The sequence below is a fragment of the Equus asinus genome, chromosome 12, assembly GCF_041296235.1.
Source record: "Equus asinus isolate D_3611 breed Donkey chromosome 12, EquAss-T2T_v2, whole genome shotgun sequence".
NCBI lineage: Eukaryota > Metazoa > Chordata > Mammalia > Perissodactyla > Equidae > Equus > Equus asinus.
Window position 1 is genome coordinate 80,890,464 of NC_091801.1, and position 14,268 is coordinate 80,904,731.

Genomic DNA, 14,268 nt, shown 5'->3' on the forward strand with positions numbered 1-14,268 from the left:
GATGCTCCAAACTAAATTTCCTCAGGAAAATGGCCCCATGGGTTGGACACATCATGCTCCGCCTCAGAGAAGAGAAGCAATGGGATGCTCTGTGTTCTCCATCTCTGCCGTGGGGCTGGAGGCAGGGAGCAGAGGGCTCTGGAAAGATGATTCCGGAAAGCTGTCTGTCTCGCTTCCTTCCCCTTCTGGCTGTTTCTCTGTCAGGATGACAAATTGTTCAAATTTCTGAGATGTATTAAACAGAAATAGAAAATATGCATATAAATCATTAAACATACAAAAAATATGTGGATATGCATTACACGAAGAGTAAGAAAATGACCCCATATGGCTTAATTTCTTTTTATTTCTATCATTCATTCTATCCCTGTGAGAATTAATGCCATGGGTCAATATGCAGAATAACTAAGGCGATTGTTGGTCACAATTCATATATCTCTGTGAAAATAGAATTTGTTTTCTCTGTAGTGGGTCATCTGCTCAGGGTTTCACAAAGCTGCCATCAGGTGTTGGCAGGGCTGTAATTTCTTCTGAAGTTTCTGGGGAGGAATCCACTGCTGAGCTCATTTGGATCGTTGGCTGACCTCATGCACTCCTTGCGGTTGTCACACTGAGGTCCCTCTTTTCTCACAACTTGTGAGCATCCAGGATGGCTCTCAGCTTCCATTTAGGAGGTCGCTCCGCTCCATCAGCTCACAAGGTCGCTGTTTGCTTCTCCCTCATCCAGGCCAGCTGGAGGACGGCTCTCTTGTGTCTTTTTCTGCCTTCTTCTGCCACCAGCAGGAGAAAGTTTTCCGATTTCACGGGCTCATGTGATCAGATTAGGCTCAGATAACCTCCCTTTATTAAGGTCAATTTTGCCAAATAGCAGAACACATTTGCAGGAGTGGGATCTCATCACATTCTAAAAGTCTGGGGATTACGGTGGGACATTTTCCTGAGGGTCATAATTCTGACCTATCACACCCTTTTTTCAAAATTCTGCACTTACTGAAATCAGTAATTTTTTTATTCCCCCCTTTTAAGAAAAACCTATTTCCAGCATTTCTATTGACTTTAATCTCTATGAGGCCAGTAAAGGCTTCTTCTCATTCGCTATTGTATCCTCAAGTCTAGCATGGTGCTGGCGTATAACAGGCATCAAGAATATTTGTGAGATGTATGAATACACAAGTGAAAGAATGAATGAATGGTGGGGAGAAAGCTCCACTCTAAACGCCTCGCACAGGACCACCTTAAGTTTTTAATCAGATGTGATTGACATGTTAGGATGCACAAGACTGAGAGGTTAAAGAAGATGAAAGTCACAAGAGAGTGATGGGACCAGATTGACATGGTTGGAAGGGACCACTCCCCAGGGAAGTCGGGGGGGTTCAATACCATACATTCACGAACTGCCTGCTTTGTGGTGCTGTGGAGCAGCAGAGAGCAGGGGGCAGCTCCCTTGGAATCCTTATCCTGCCTTGAGTTCACTTGAGGGCTGTGGGCTGGTTTCTTAACTGCTCGGAGACTCGGTTTTATCATCTGTACGTGTGGACTGCAGCATTTCCATTCCCAGGACGTGGTGCAGAAGAGCAATGGAGCAGCTCGTGTCCCAGGCCTGGCAGGTGGCACGTGCTCATTCTATGGCTGTCCTAGGGATGTACCAGGTGCTGGAGAGGCAGCCACACCGATACTGTTACCCCTGTTCCTCAAATTCTTATAATCTAGTTGGAGAAATAAGCTCTAAAACACAAATGAAATAAACAGAGACGTACAAGATTGCACAAAATTAGGAAACTTCGTGAGCTGTGAGTGAGCTCCTTAAAACTTGTAAAAATAAATAAATCAACAAGGTAAAAATTGGCTCAAGTGATGGGGAAGTTTCTCAGAAGTGTGAGACTTTATTTTACTTTATATTCATTGGAGACAAAAATGAAGATATTGAGAAGCAAAAAATAAGACAAATACCAATAATCCTAGACTATTTCCTATCATAAAAAATAGTTAAGAAAAATGGCACACATCATTTTTCTTTTCACTGTGGTCCCCAAGCCTTCTATCCTATATGTTTTGTTTTCCCAAAGATTAACTGAGGGATGGCAGTGATTAAAGTAACCTTCTGGAGCTGGCATGTCCTGGCATGAGTTTAAGAGGCTCGGCAGAGGCCAGGGGAGGGAAGTTAGGTAGAGCAAGTCTTGGAGAAGTTTGCAGAGAAGAGAGAGGTTCTGCGAGTGAGGACTTTACCCAGGTTCTGATTGGAGGGCTGCAAATTGGTGAAATCCACTGGAAGGCAGGCGGGGAACAGAGCAAGTGCATATTTCTCATAGGAGGAGGCAGTTGGAACTGGAGGGAAGTTCAGAAGTCACTGAGTTTTGTTCCCTCATTGGACCGATGAAGAAGCTGGGATGCGGAGAAGGGGAGGGAAGAGCCCACAGCGGCTCCTCAAGGTGGATGTCCTCCTGGGTCTCGAGAACAGACTTCTTCACTGCTCTCTGTGCTGTCTTCTTGAAGGCCTGGACAGAGGCCCTGCAGGGTTGGGGAGAAAAGGAGGTGTTTGGGTGCAGCCTCCGGGTGCATCTCCGCTCAGCTTCAATTTACCTTCCTCAAGGGCTCTGGGCAGGAGCCTCTCTCTCCTCCAGACACCGCCTGTCCCCACCCTGCCCCCGCCCATCCTCCATCCCATTTTCCTTATAAAGACCTGCCCCTTTTCTCTTGACACTCCCATGGCCATTCCTGCCCTTTCTGATCTCTGCATCCTTGGGTGCAGGACACTTTGACACAAACACATAAGAATGACCCATGTCACTCTCACCTGAACCCCCTCGGCCCCTGTGCCTGTTAGTCTGTGAGCTTCTACAAGACAGGGTCCCTGTCCTGGCCCATGTGGACTCCCCACACCCAACACAGAGCCTGACATAACAAATGCTTAGTGAGCATTATCTTCTATAAAACAGCCCAGTTGTCCTCTGTCGCATTTTCTTTAATTAATTATCAGACAGTCCCCGTTTACCCACCCTCGCCCTCAGCCAGGCCTGAAATGTTCGTTCTGTGAGACAAGGAATTTGTGCTGCTTTGTTTACTGTTCCTACATCCTGGAACATGTCAGGTGCTGGCCTCATATGTCCACGGAAGGAATGAAATGGATCATGCACCTGTCGCCCAGCCTGTAGTGCGTTGTAATTTCAACAGTCTCTTTGTGGGTTTGGATTTTGTCTCCCTCGGTTGTATTATAAATTCCACAGGCCAGGGGATTTGTGGGTCTCCCATGACGTCTAGCAAAATTGCCACGTACACAGGAGAGGCTTCCAAAATGCGAAGACTCAATTCATTTTTGTTAAATCATTAAGCATTTGGTTTTTAATCTCAAAAGCATCTCTCCCACTCGTTTGACAGTAATGAAGACTTGAGTAAGTTTCCCTAAGGTGACAAGTCGTTTTTAAAATAATATACATCCTACATTATCTTACTTGATCAAACTGGCTTCAGTTTTGTTACTTTTATTCCTTTCAAGAGAAGAGCAGATCATTCATAGCAACATTTCCTTTATTTCTAAAAATGTTATGTTCTTTTCTGGTCCCGGATATGGTGCCCCTTGTTCTGCGTCTGCGCCTGCGTCGGCCAGCCCCAGCTTCAACATCAGGGGAGGCCCACGGAAGGCTGGGAGCCTCAGAGCTTGCTGATGAAGGTGTCTGTGCGAGAACGCTAATAACTGCCCATTCAGTCCTTATGTCTTCCCCGGGAGGAGGGCGTCAGTCCCTGCCTTCAGCTTTCCTTACCTGAAAAGCCTCGCCCCACCCCTCCAGGCCTGTTTCCTATAGGACGTGGGGGGCTTGTTTAGTTCAACTGGATGATCTACTCAGAGATTCTGGTCGACCTCCTCCCTCCACCACCCAGGCTATTCTCCCACCAGCAAAGAGGGATCCTTCCAAAAAGTAAATTCACTTTCTTCATTCCTGCTGGGAACCCTCCCATGGCTTCCTCTCACACTCGGAATCAAATCTAAAACCCCAGGCAGCAAACTGCCCAGAGCCCTGCCCCTCCTACCCCACTGCAGAGCTCCACCCACGGCCTTCCCTACCCCTCCTCAAACCCAGAGCCTACTTTTGGTTCAGGACGCTCCAATTGCCATCCCTCCGACTGGAGCCCTCCCCAGTGGTCGTGATCTCTCCCTCCACAGAGGGCCCGGATCAAAGGCCCTTCCTCACTGAGGCCTTCACCACCCCCCCATCTAGGTTTGTTGCAGCGTTAGTCACAATATCCAAGATATAAAGACAACCTAAATGTCCACTGATGAATGAATGGATAAGGAAAACGTGGTAAATAGACACAGTGGAATATTATTCAGCCTTAAAAAAGAAGGAAATCCTGCAATATGTGACAACATGGATGAGTCTTGAGGACATTATGCTAAGTGAAATGAGCCAGTCACAGAAGGACTATATGATTGCTGGTTGCCAAGGTCTAGGGGGAGGAAGAAACAAGGAGCTGTTGTTCAATTGGTAGAAAGTCCTAGTTATGCAAGGTGAATAAGTTCTAGAGATCTGCTGTATAGCAATGTGCTTATAGTTAACAATACAATATTACACACTTATAATTGTGTTAAGGGGCTGGCCCAGTGGCATAGTAGTTAAGTTTGTGTGCTCTGCTTCAGCGGCCTGGGGTTGACAGGTTCAGATCCTAGATGCAGAACTATATACCACCCATCAGCTATGCTGTGGCAGCATCCTGCATACAAAATAGAGGAAGATTGGCACAGGCGTTGGCTCAGAGACAGTCTTCCTTGAGCAAAAAGAGGAAGATTGGCAGCAAATGTTAGCTCAGGGCTAATATTCCCCACCAAAAAAAAAAAAAAAAAAAAACTGTTAAGAGGGTAGATCTCATGCTAAGTTTTCTTACCACAATAAAATAAAATTAAAAACCACCCCATTTAAACCTGCCCCACATCTCTCTCTGCTCCTTTCTGGGTTTTGTGGTTCTTCAAGGCCTTTAGTGCTGTCCGAGAGCATATTTTATATTTACGTATTTACTCCTTGTCTCCCCAGCCAGAAGCCAGATACAGGAGGGCAGGCAGTTATGTCACTGCTGTATCCCAGTGCTCAGGGCAGCACCTGGCCCAGAGCAGGGATGAGCCATCATTGAACAGGTGGACTTAGTCACTGGCCTGATGTCTCCTCCTAGGACTTCCTAGCTTCTCCAGAAAAGAGAGCAAAATAGTCATAATCATAACGAGAACAACAACACTCATATCAATAACAATGGCCATTGGTTAAGTACCTGTGTGCTAGACGTGCTTCCAGAAGCTTGAGCATCTTATTTCTCACATGCAGCACGTCTGGTAGGATGATGGTGACGTCCTCGTTTCACGAATATAGAAACAGAGGCTTGGAGCTGTTGAGGAACTTGCCAGAGTTGTTCTCCTGACTTCAAATCTAGGTCTGCCTTCTTCTAGATGCTTGCATTTTCTTCTGTATCTTGGCCCGAAAAATGACTTTAAAAATTTCTTTTTTAGCACTAAGATTCTCTGATTTCTGGAAAGTTAGTTGGAATTGTCTGCCGAGAAATCAAATTCTGGTTTCCTGGCAACTCAGAGTCTCCTTCCTTCTGGGTCTTGCCCCATGTTCCATTCAGAATAATTCAACCAAAGAGACTGTGTCACTGGCGGATGGTGTGACCCTGTCAAACGCACTTCACCAATTCCTGAGTCAATTTCTGGTGCTGTAGGTGAGCGCCATGCCCCCGGCTTCCCTGTTGTAGAAGTCGAATCAGCTACATGAATGTCAACAACGTCAACAACTCCTTCCCTCTGCAGGGTCCCCTCCTAAGATTGCTGGGCATCCCCGGGGTGATGTGGCTGCCTGTGCCCATGGATCCTCCCTGACAGCCCTCATTATCTTAGCTGGCAGAACCTCAAGTCATATAGCTCCATTTCCAGGTGAGCAAAGTAAGCTTCAGAGGTTCATTCGTTCTGTCTCAGAGCTAGTGAAAGGCTGAACCAGTCCCTGATTTTGAAATCAATGAAACGGTGTGCGCAGAGATCAAAGATGACCAGAAGTAACATCAATAAAAATGGCAGCAATTATACTTCTGGAAATGTATGATTCCTGGGCAAAGAGATATTCCCAAAATGTTCAACTCAGCATTGTTTATCAAAGTGAAAAATTGAAAATAGTCAAAATGTCCAATACCAGGGGATCAGTCAAGCAAATGATGGAAAGTTGTTCAAATGGTGGTACAGGGTTATGTTCATTACTACGAAGAGATGTCCATGCTATATTGTCAAATGGGGAAAAAATACAGCAGATTGGTAAAGCAGGGATCCTCATTTCTCTTTCCAAAAATCTTTGTTGAAGAGGTTGTTGTGTAGCTATTCTGCCAATTTCTATTAATTCAAAGATGTTTTGTCTGGTACAGACGCAGATACATCCCATTTTATAAAATGAGAACACATGCTTTACACATCCTATTCTGTACTTTGATATTTTTCACCTAACAATATCCTGGGCACCTATCAATGCCAGTTCATTTAGATATACCCCGTTCTATTAATCACCTTTCATTCCATCTGTTTGTACTTCCATTGCACCAATATTAGACGCCCATCACATGCCAGAGACCGTGCTAGGGAGAGCATCACTAAGCTTGGCATATGGAAGGACCGCCATTTCCTTCATGATCCCTCAACTGAAGGATGGTTATTCCCATTGCTTTTTTCAGTTACAACATGCTGCAATAAACACCTTTGTATGTATACCTCACTCTGTTCTGTATCTGTATGTTTATGTGGCCAGGGGATGATGACCCTAGAAGCGGCCTCAGGTGGTCAAAGGGTGTGCACAACCTAAATTTTGATACATTTTTCTTGCATCTCTCAAATATTAGAGCCTAGCAAAGAAATATGGACTTTATCCTGCACAGGGCAAAAGCCACAGGGGGCTTCAGAGATGGGAGGCTGATTTATACACTGGTGTTTTAGGAAAGAAGAGAAAATGAGGGAGTTGCATGTATGGAGCATCTGCTATCTGCTCTGCATGTTCACAGATGGTTAGATGCAGCCCACAAGTCAACTCAGTCATCGCTCAGAGGACATGTGTTAGGTGCTCCATAAATACACTTGAGATGAATGAATGAATGAATTTATGGAATGTGCTTTTCTCTCCACTGTAAAGATGAGAAAACTGGAGCTTGGAAAAGTACAAGACTTGCTCAATATCCTACTGCCAGAGAGTGCTCACCACTGCCCAGAAGTCAATCTGTGTCCACGTGTGGTCAGTTCAGAAGGTAGAAGAGCTGCGCCAGGAGGCCAATGAGGATGGACGGCTCACAGAGTTGCCATCCTGTGATGGAGGCCTGTGGAGCAAGAGGTAGAAACACAGGACAGAGAAATAATAAGTGTCTGAACTTTCCAGAGACAGTCCTGGCTATACGGAGTGGCATTATCCGTCCCTGTTGTTCAAGAAAAACAGATCTATTTTCCTAAATTACATGCCTCTGTCTGTATTATAGGGATTACACATCCTCCCCCATCTGCTCGGTAAGCATCCATTGTCCTGGCCCTCTGGCTTAGCAGTATCAATTACGTTGACAAACTGCCTGTGCTCACATGCCCAGCTGGCTTTGCACTCACCCACCTTTGCCGGGAGTGGAAAAGGCTGCTGTCAAATGATTACAGAGGGGAAGCAAGCTGGGGTGGGAGGTTGTACACCCTGGACTAGCTCAGACCTCAGGCTACCTGGACCAGGAAGGGGTTGGGAGGGGCCTCATTCTGTTTCCAAGGGTAGGTTAGGGGCCCTATCCGTAGTCTCAGAGAGAGGCATTGAAGTCAGGACATCAACCCCTGGAAGGACACAGGGCAAAGAGTTGAGAGACTTCCCTTTGAATCCCTGTTCTACCACTTGCTTGGCTGCGTAACCTTGGACAATACACCCATCGTCCCCCCAGCCCTATATTGCAGCACCTATAACAAGGGTTCAAGGATGTATTTCAAGGGTTACTACAATGTAGTTCCCTAAAGTAAATGAGATCCCTTATGTGAAATTATCCACAAGTGCTGGTACTCTGTAGGTGCTCAGAAAAGTTAGTCCTAGCCCTCTTACAAAGCCATACAGTCTTAGAAGAGTGGTCTGCCCATGGGGTATATGAAGCACTGAGGGTGGACGAAAGATGCATATGGGCACAGAGAGAAAATGCAGACACACGTGCAAAGATGACCCGATGAGTGATTCGTGTCCACTCTTGGCCCAGCCCTGTTCTCAGACAAGGCACCTGCAGTTCTTGCCCTTTCTGAGGTTGGGGTGAGGTGTGCACAAGGAAACTGCCTGCCTCATGACAGTTCAGACTCTGTTTGTGCTCATTCAGTTGTGTAGAATGTAAGTTTCACTTTCTTTTTTTTTTTTTTTTGCTTTTTTGTGATACTTCAGACCACTTAAAATACTGCTTTTCTTTAACTTGCTTTTATGTGACCCCATATTTTAAGTGATCAAATTTTGGGGGCCCCTACTGATCTCCCTATGGTAGATTTTTAATTGTGCTTGACTTTCTGTTTATTTTTTAAGACTTCCTTTTTTTAAGAGCAGTTTTGGATTCACAGCAAAATTGCACTGAAGGTACAGAGATTTCCTATATATCTCCTGCCCTACAATTTACAGAGCCTCCCACATTATCAGTGTCTCCCACCAAAATAGTATATTTGTTACAACTGATAGACCTACGTGGACACACCCCTATCTCTCAAGGTCCACAGGTTACATTAGGGTTCACTCTTGGTGTTACTTTCTATGGGTTTGTACACATGTATAACGGCGTGTATCCACGATTATAGTATCATATGGAGCATTTGCACTGCCCTAAAAGTCCTCTTTTCTCTGCCTGTTCATTCCTCCCCCTCACTCCCACCACCCCTGGCCACCACTGAACTTTTTACTGTCTCCATAGTTTTGCCTTTTCCAGAATATCATAAAGTTTGAATCATACAGTATGCAGCCTTTTCAGATTGGCTTCTTTCACTTAGTGATATGCATTTAAGATTCCTCCATGTTTTTTCATGGCTTGATAGCTCCTTTCTTTTTAGCACTGAATAATATACCATTCTCTGGATGTACCACAGTTTATTTATCCATTCACCTCCTGAAGGACATCTTGGTTGCCTCCAAGATTTGACAGTTATGAATAAAGTGTGGACACAAGTTTTCAGTTCCTTTGGGTAAATACCGAGGAGTGCAATTGCTAGATTATGCGGTGAGAGTATGTTTCGTTTCATAAGAAACCACCAAATTGTCTTCCAGATGGCTCTACCCTTTTGCATTCCCACCAGCAATGGATGACAGTTCCTGTTGCTCCACACCCTTGCCAGCAGTTAGCATTGTCAGTGTTCTGGACTTTGGCCATTATAATAGGTGCGTAGTGGGATCTCATTGTTGTTGTAATTTGTATTTCCCTGATAACATATGGTGTAGGACATCTTTCCATATGCTTACTTGCCACCTGTATATCTTCTTTGGTGAGGTGTCTGTTAAGGTCTTTGGCCCATTTTTTAACTTGGTTGTTTGCTTGGTTATTGTAGAATTTTAACAGCTTTGTATGTTGTATATGTTGGATGGCAGCCCTTTATCAGATTAGTCTTTTGCAAATATTCCCTCCCACTCTGACTTGACTTCTTACTCTCTTGACCTTGTCTTTTGCAGAGCAGAAGTTTTTACTTTTAATAAAGTCCAGCTTGCCAATGCTTGCTTTCACGGTTCTGGTCCTTGGCGTTATATCGAAAATGGCATCGCCACGCCTAAATCATCTCGGTGTACTCTTCAGTTATCTTCTAGGAGTTTTATAGTTTGAAGTTTACATTTAGGTATATGATCTATTTGGAGTTAACTTTTATGAAGGCTATTAGATCTGTGTCTAGACTCACTTATTGAATGTAGATATCCAGTTGACCCAGCACCATTTGTTAAGAAGATTATGATCACTCCATTGTATTGCCTTTGTTCCTGTGTCAAGATCAGGTGACTATATCTTTGTTGTTCTAATGGTGGGTTCTATTCTATTCCGTTCATCTATTTGTCTGTTCTTTCACCGATACCACACTGACTTGATCTCTGTGGCTTTACGGTAAGTCTTTGAGATGGGTAGCATCAGTCTTCCAAGTTTGTTCTTGTCTTTCAGTATTAAGTTAGCTTTTCTGAGTCTTTTGCCTCTCCATGTAGACTTTAGATCTGTTTATAACAACTTCAAAATTTTTTTTGTGGTTATATCTTACGAGACTCAAAATACGTTAGTAATAGAGACACACCCACACATACTTTATAAAATAAAATACGTTAATGAGATATGTGCTCTGCATTTATTTTCAATCATGGAGTGCCTTTTGGAAAATATTGTTCAGGAACATCAGAGTTAGAAATGGCCTTAGCAGCTTTAGGCAACTGGCTTTCCGATTTTGCTGGGTCTCAGGCTTGGCTGAGACATCCCAGAGATTCTGGCTCAGAGGTTTGGGGTGGAGCCCGATCATCTGCTCTCTTACAAAGTTCTGCATGATTCTGGTTCATTAGTCTTTGGACCACGATCGGAGGAAACATGCACCAGTTTATCCTGTGCCTTAATAGATGAGGATGCTGATGCTAGAAAGGGAAGTGCCCTGTCTGAGGTCACACGACCAGGAAGCAGCAGCTGACACCGGAACCAGAGCCTGGACTCTGAATTTGCAAAGAGAAGGTCCAGGCCCTCCTCCCTTCTCTCAGCTCTGTGCCCCTGGCACATCCTTCACGCTGCCTCTCCATCCGTCCTCATTGCCATTTGCCCCCTGGAGTTTCTCCTTTACTTACACCATGAGTGACTCATAAAGGGTCAAATGGCTTGTCTTCCTGGATAACTATTGTTTTTGTAGAGGAGGCTTTCTGAGGACCAAACATCTACCCATACGGAATTAACCCCTCACCCCAACTCTCCTTTGAGCTGCACTGCTATTTGTCTGTGCATCTCTTTGATTGGTGGTTCCAGAATTCTTCTGTCTTCAGAATCACCTGGGAGAATTTAAAGAGATTCAAAGCCTCCAGCCCCTACAATTCCAACGTAGCAGGTCAAATTCACTCAATCCTCATGACAACCCTGAGAGTTATAAGAAATTGGAGGTGCTGAGAGGTTAAGCCACTGACCCAAGCTCCCCCAGCTGGAGAGTGGTAGGTCCTGAATTTGAGCCTTGGGCTGAGTTCTTTTATGTACTGGGAGCCTGGCACACACATTGAGAAAAAAGTTTAATTAAAAAAAGAAAGGTGGCTGCAAGACACATATTAGAGATGAGGCCAACGTCAGCCCTGGAAGAGCCGATGAGACTGAGTCCCGGCATGAGGGTCAGCATCAGGGCTAATTTGCTCCTGGAATCTCTCCTGTCTCAGGTTAGGAGCAGACTGGAGGTCTGGGCTGAGCTGAGGCTGCACGTGGAGGTGCGGACTAGAGGAAGAGAGAGCTGTAGGGGCTGGAGCCAGGCTGGCTGGGCGTGATGCTGGTGACTCTTTCTTGCTGTCCTGACCCAGCCAAGAGCAGGAGGCTGGTCAGATGGGGAGACAGAAGGAGGAAGATGGAAGGGGTGTATTTTAAGGAGTGATCTAGCAGTTTTGGTTAGGGACAGGACAAATAAGACGCTTCCAATCTGGGAGAAAAAATGCTGTTAGGAAAGATCTTTCTAAAGAAAGGTCAGTGGCACTGCTCTCAAGCCCAGGCCATTTAGAGCATCTCCCAGGCCTGCTGCCCTCCCAACCCCCACCTGCCCGCCCCCAAAGCCCAGCTTAGGCCCGCTTTCTATACCCACAGCTCCATGCCCTCCTCAACATAAGCACCTTTCTTTTCCACTGATTCAAGACGCCCTGAACAATCCAACGTTGGAAATGACCTTCAGATTCAAAGCCAACAAGGTGAGGCCAAAGCTGGAGGGGAGGAGCCGTTGGAAAGTGGAGGCCCCACTAACCACAGGGTGGACACCTCTTCCATGTTCAAGGTAACATGTGAGCCGCTCTTTTCTCCATGCTTAAAGGTGCCCCTCTTTCTCCGGGGACAATACAGTGAATAAGGCCGGGATTCCAGGCCAGTGGGACATTCATGCTTTGTGTCAACCATAATGAGGGGTTTTCGGTGGGCCACGGGCCTCACAGCATGGGAGTTCACATGGCTAAACACACTTTGTCGGAGAGGGGGCAGGGGTTCTGGGACTCTTTCAGAAAACAGTTAAATAGACAGCCTCTGCCCTCAGAATAGGCCCTTAAGAATGCCAGCCTGGCTGGGGTCCCAGGCCCATGGCGGCTTCCAAGAAATGCCCCTGCCCTGGGCGGCTCATGAGCTCTGCAGAGCCTCAGGCCAGGCCCAGGTGCGGCCAGGTGCCAGGACTGGAGATGGGGCCGGAGACCTGAGCAACATCCTCGCTCTCACACCAACTCGCTGCTCTGGCCTCTATTTCCATATCTGTAAGATGAAAGTTAGAATCAAACCCTCCCAATTCCCTTTCAACTTTACAAAATTCTGTTCAGGACCGGCTACATAATATGAGGAATCTAGTGCAAAATGAAAATTCAGGGTGCCTGGTTCCAAAAGTAGGAAAAAAGTGTTGTCAAGGGTCAAACTGAAATACAAAGTTTATTCCTTTCTTCCATGATCTCTGTTTCTTGAGTTATCACTGTGGTTTTTATTTGCTATTTAATGTCATCCTAAGTAAAGAAAAATAAAATTTTACATTGCTAGCAGGAATCTTACCAGCCGTCTTTCTCTTATGCAATGCCAGTTTTAAATGCAGATATAAGAGCGTTTATCTCGTGTGTGGAATTACTGAAAGGACAGGATGCATATTTTATAGCTTGTTACGTGTGTGTGTATTTTGTTCTTAGCAGACAATAGAAACACTGCACAGAAATAACTCAGCTGTTGTGATTTCACATATTGGTTTGTGCACATTTTACAACACTCTCTACCTTCTGCTTACCGATGAATAAAGGACTGAGAGGAAAAGGAACCATGGTTTGCTCTACTCTTTCTTTTCTGTTGCGTCGCTATTGGCATAAGTGGTTGATTCAAGCAGGGAAGTCACAAGAGTAAGAAAGGCTGGAATAGGTTCTTTGTTGCTCATGTGTTTTGGAAGGCCACAGCTCTCCTTTTGAGTTTGAAGCAAATTCTGTCTCTCCTTACCCGTCCCATAAGGAGCACACCTGTGCTCCCGTGCATCTCTCTGAGCTCCTAGAGCGCATGGACCCACTGCAATTCTGTGTTTCTGTGGCATTGCAGAGAAATGCTCAAATGGAACAGAAAGCATGGGTTGCATATTGTGCACATCTTCTGTGTTCACACACACGCTCCGTTGTCTCATTGGGCTTCACTTAGAAAATGCAAGTTCAAAGATAAAATTGCTAAGAACTTCAATATGGTGACAGCACAGCCAAATCAAGTCAGGGTTCTCAAGAGGAATAGAACCTGTAAGATTATCTATCCTCCATCTATCTATCTATCTATCTATCTATCTATCCATCCATCCATCTATCTACTGAAGAACTGGCTCACCCGTTATGGAGGCTGAGAAGTCTCAGGATCTGCTGTCTGACGTTGGAGACCAACACGGGAAAGCCGGTGGTTTGGTTCCAGTCCAAGGGCAGGCAAAGAATGATGGTCCAGCACAAGCAGTCAGGCAGAGAGGAAGAATTCTCCCTTCCTCTACCTTTTTGTTCTGTTCAGATTGTCAATGGATTGGACAATGGTCATCGGCATTGGAGAGGGCAATCTTAGTCCACTGATTCAAATGTCAGTCTCTTCAGAATAATATTTAACCAGATATCTGCACATCGTGGCCCAGTCAGGTTGATACATAAAATTAACTATCACAGAGGCCCTTCTGAGCCTGGGGCCCTGTATGACGGCATAGGTCTCCTGTCCATGAAGCCGGTCCTGCCTCCTGCTTCCGGTCACCTCCACTTCTCAGAAGGCTTTATCCAGTTCTGCTTGTACTAGAACTTTCCTCACAGGCTGACCTTAAGCACACTCTGAGCTTCATCTTCCTTCTCATCTGTACAATGGGGACACCGATGTTACTGCGTGGGACTGTTGTGAGAATTACATTCACAAGTGACTAGACCTCTCTGAGCCTCAGTTTCTTTATGTGGAAAATGTTCCTTGTTGTTATAAGGATTAAATCAAATGATAGATGTAAAATATCTGACACATCTTGCAGCCCTTACTTTAATAATCTTTATAAATAAGAGCATCTCCCAGGAGGGTGAGGAACAGCAGAGGGCCCATGGGCAGGAGGGATCCTTGGAGTCA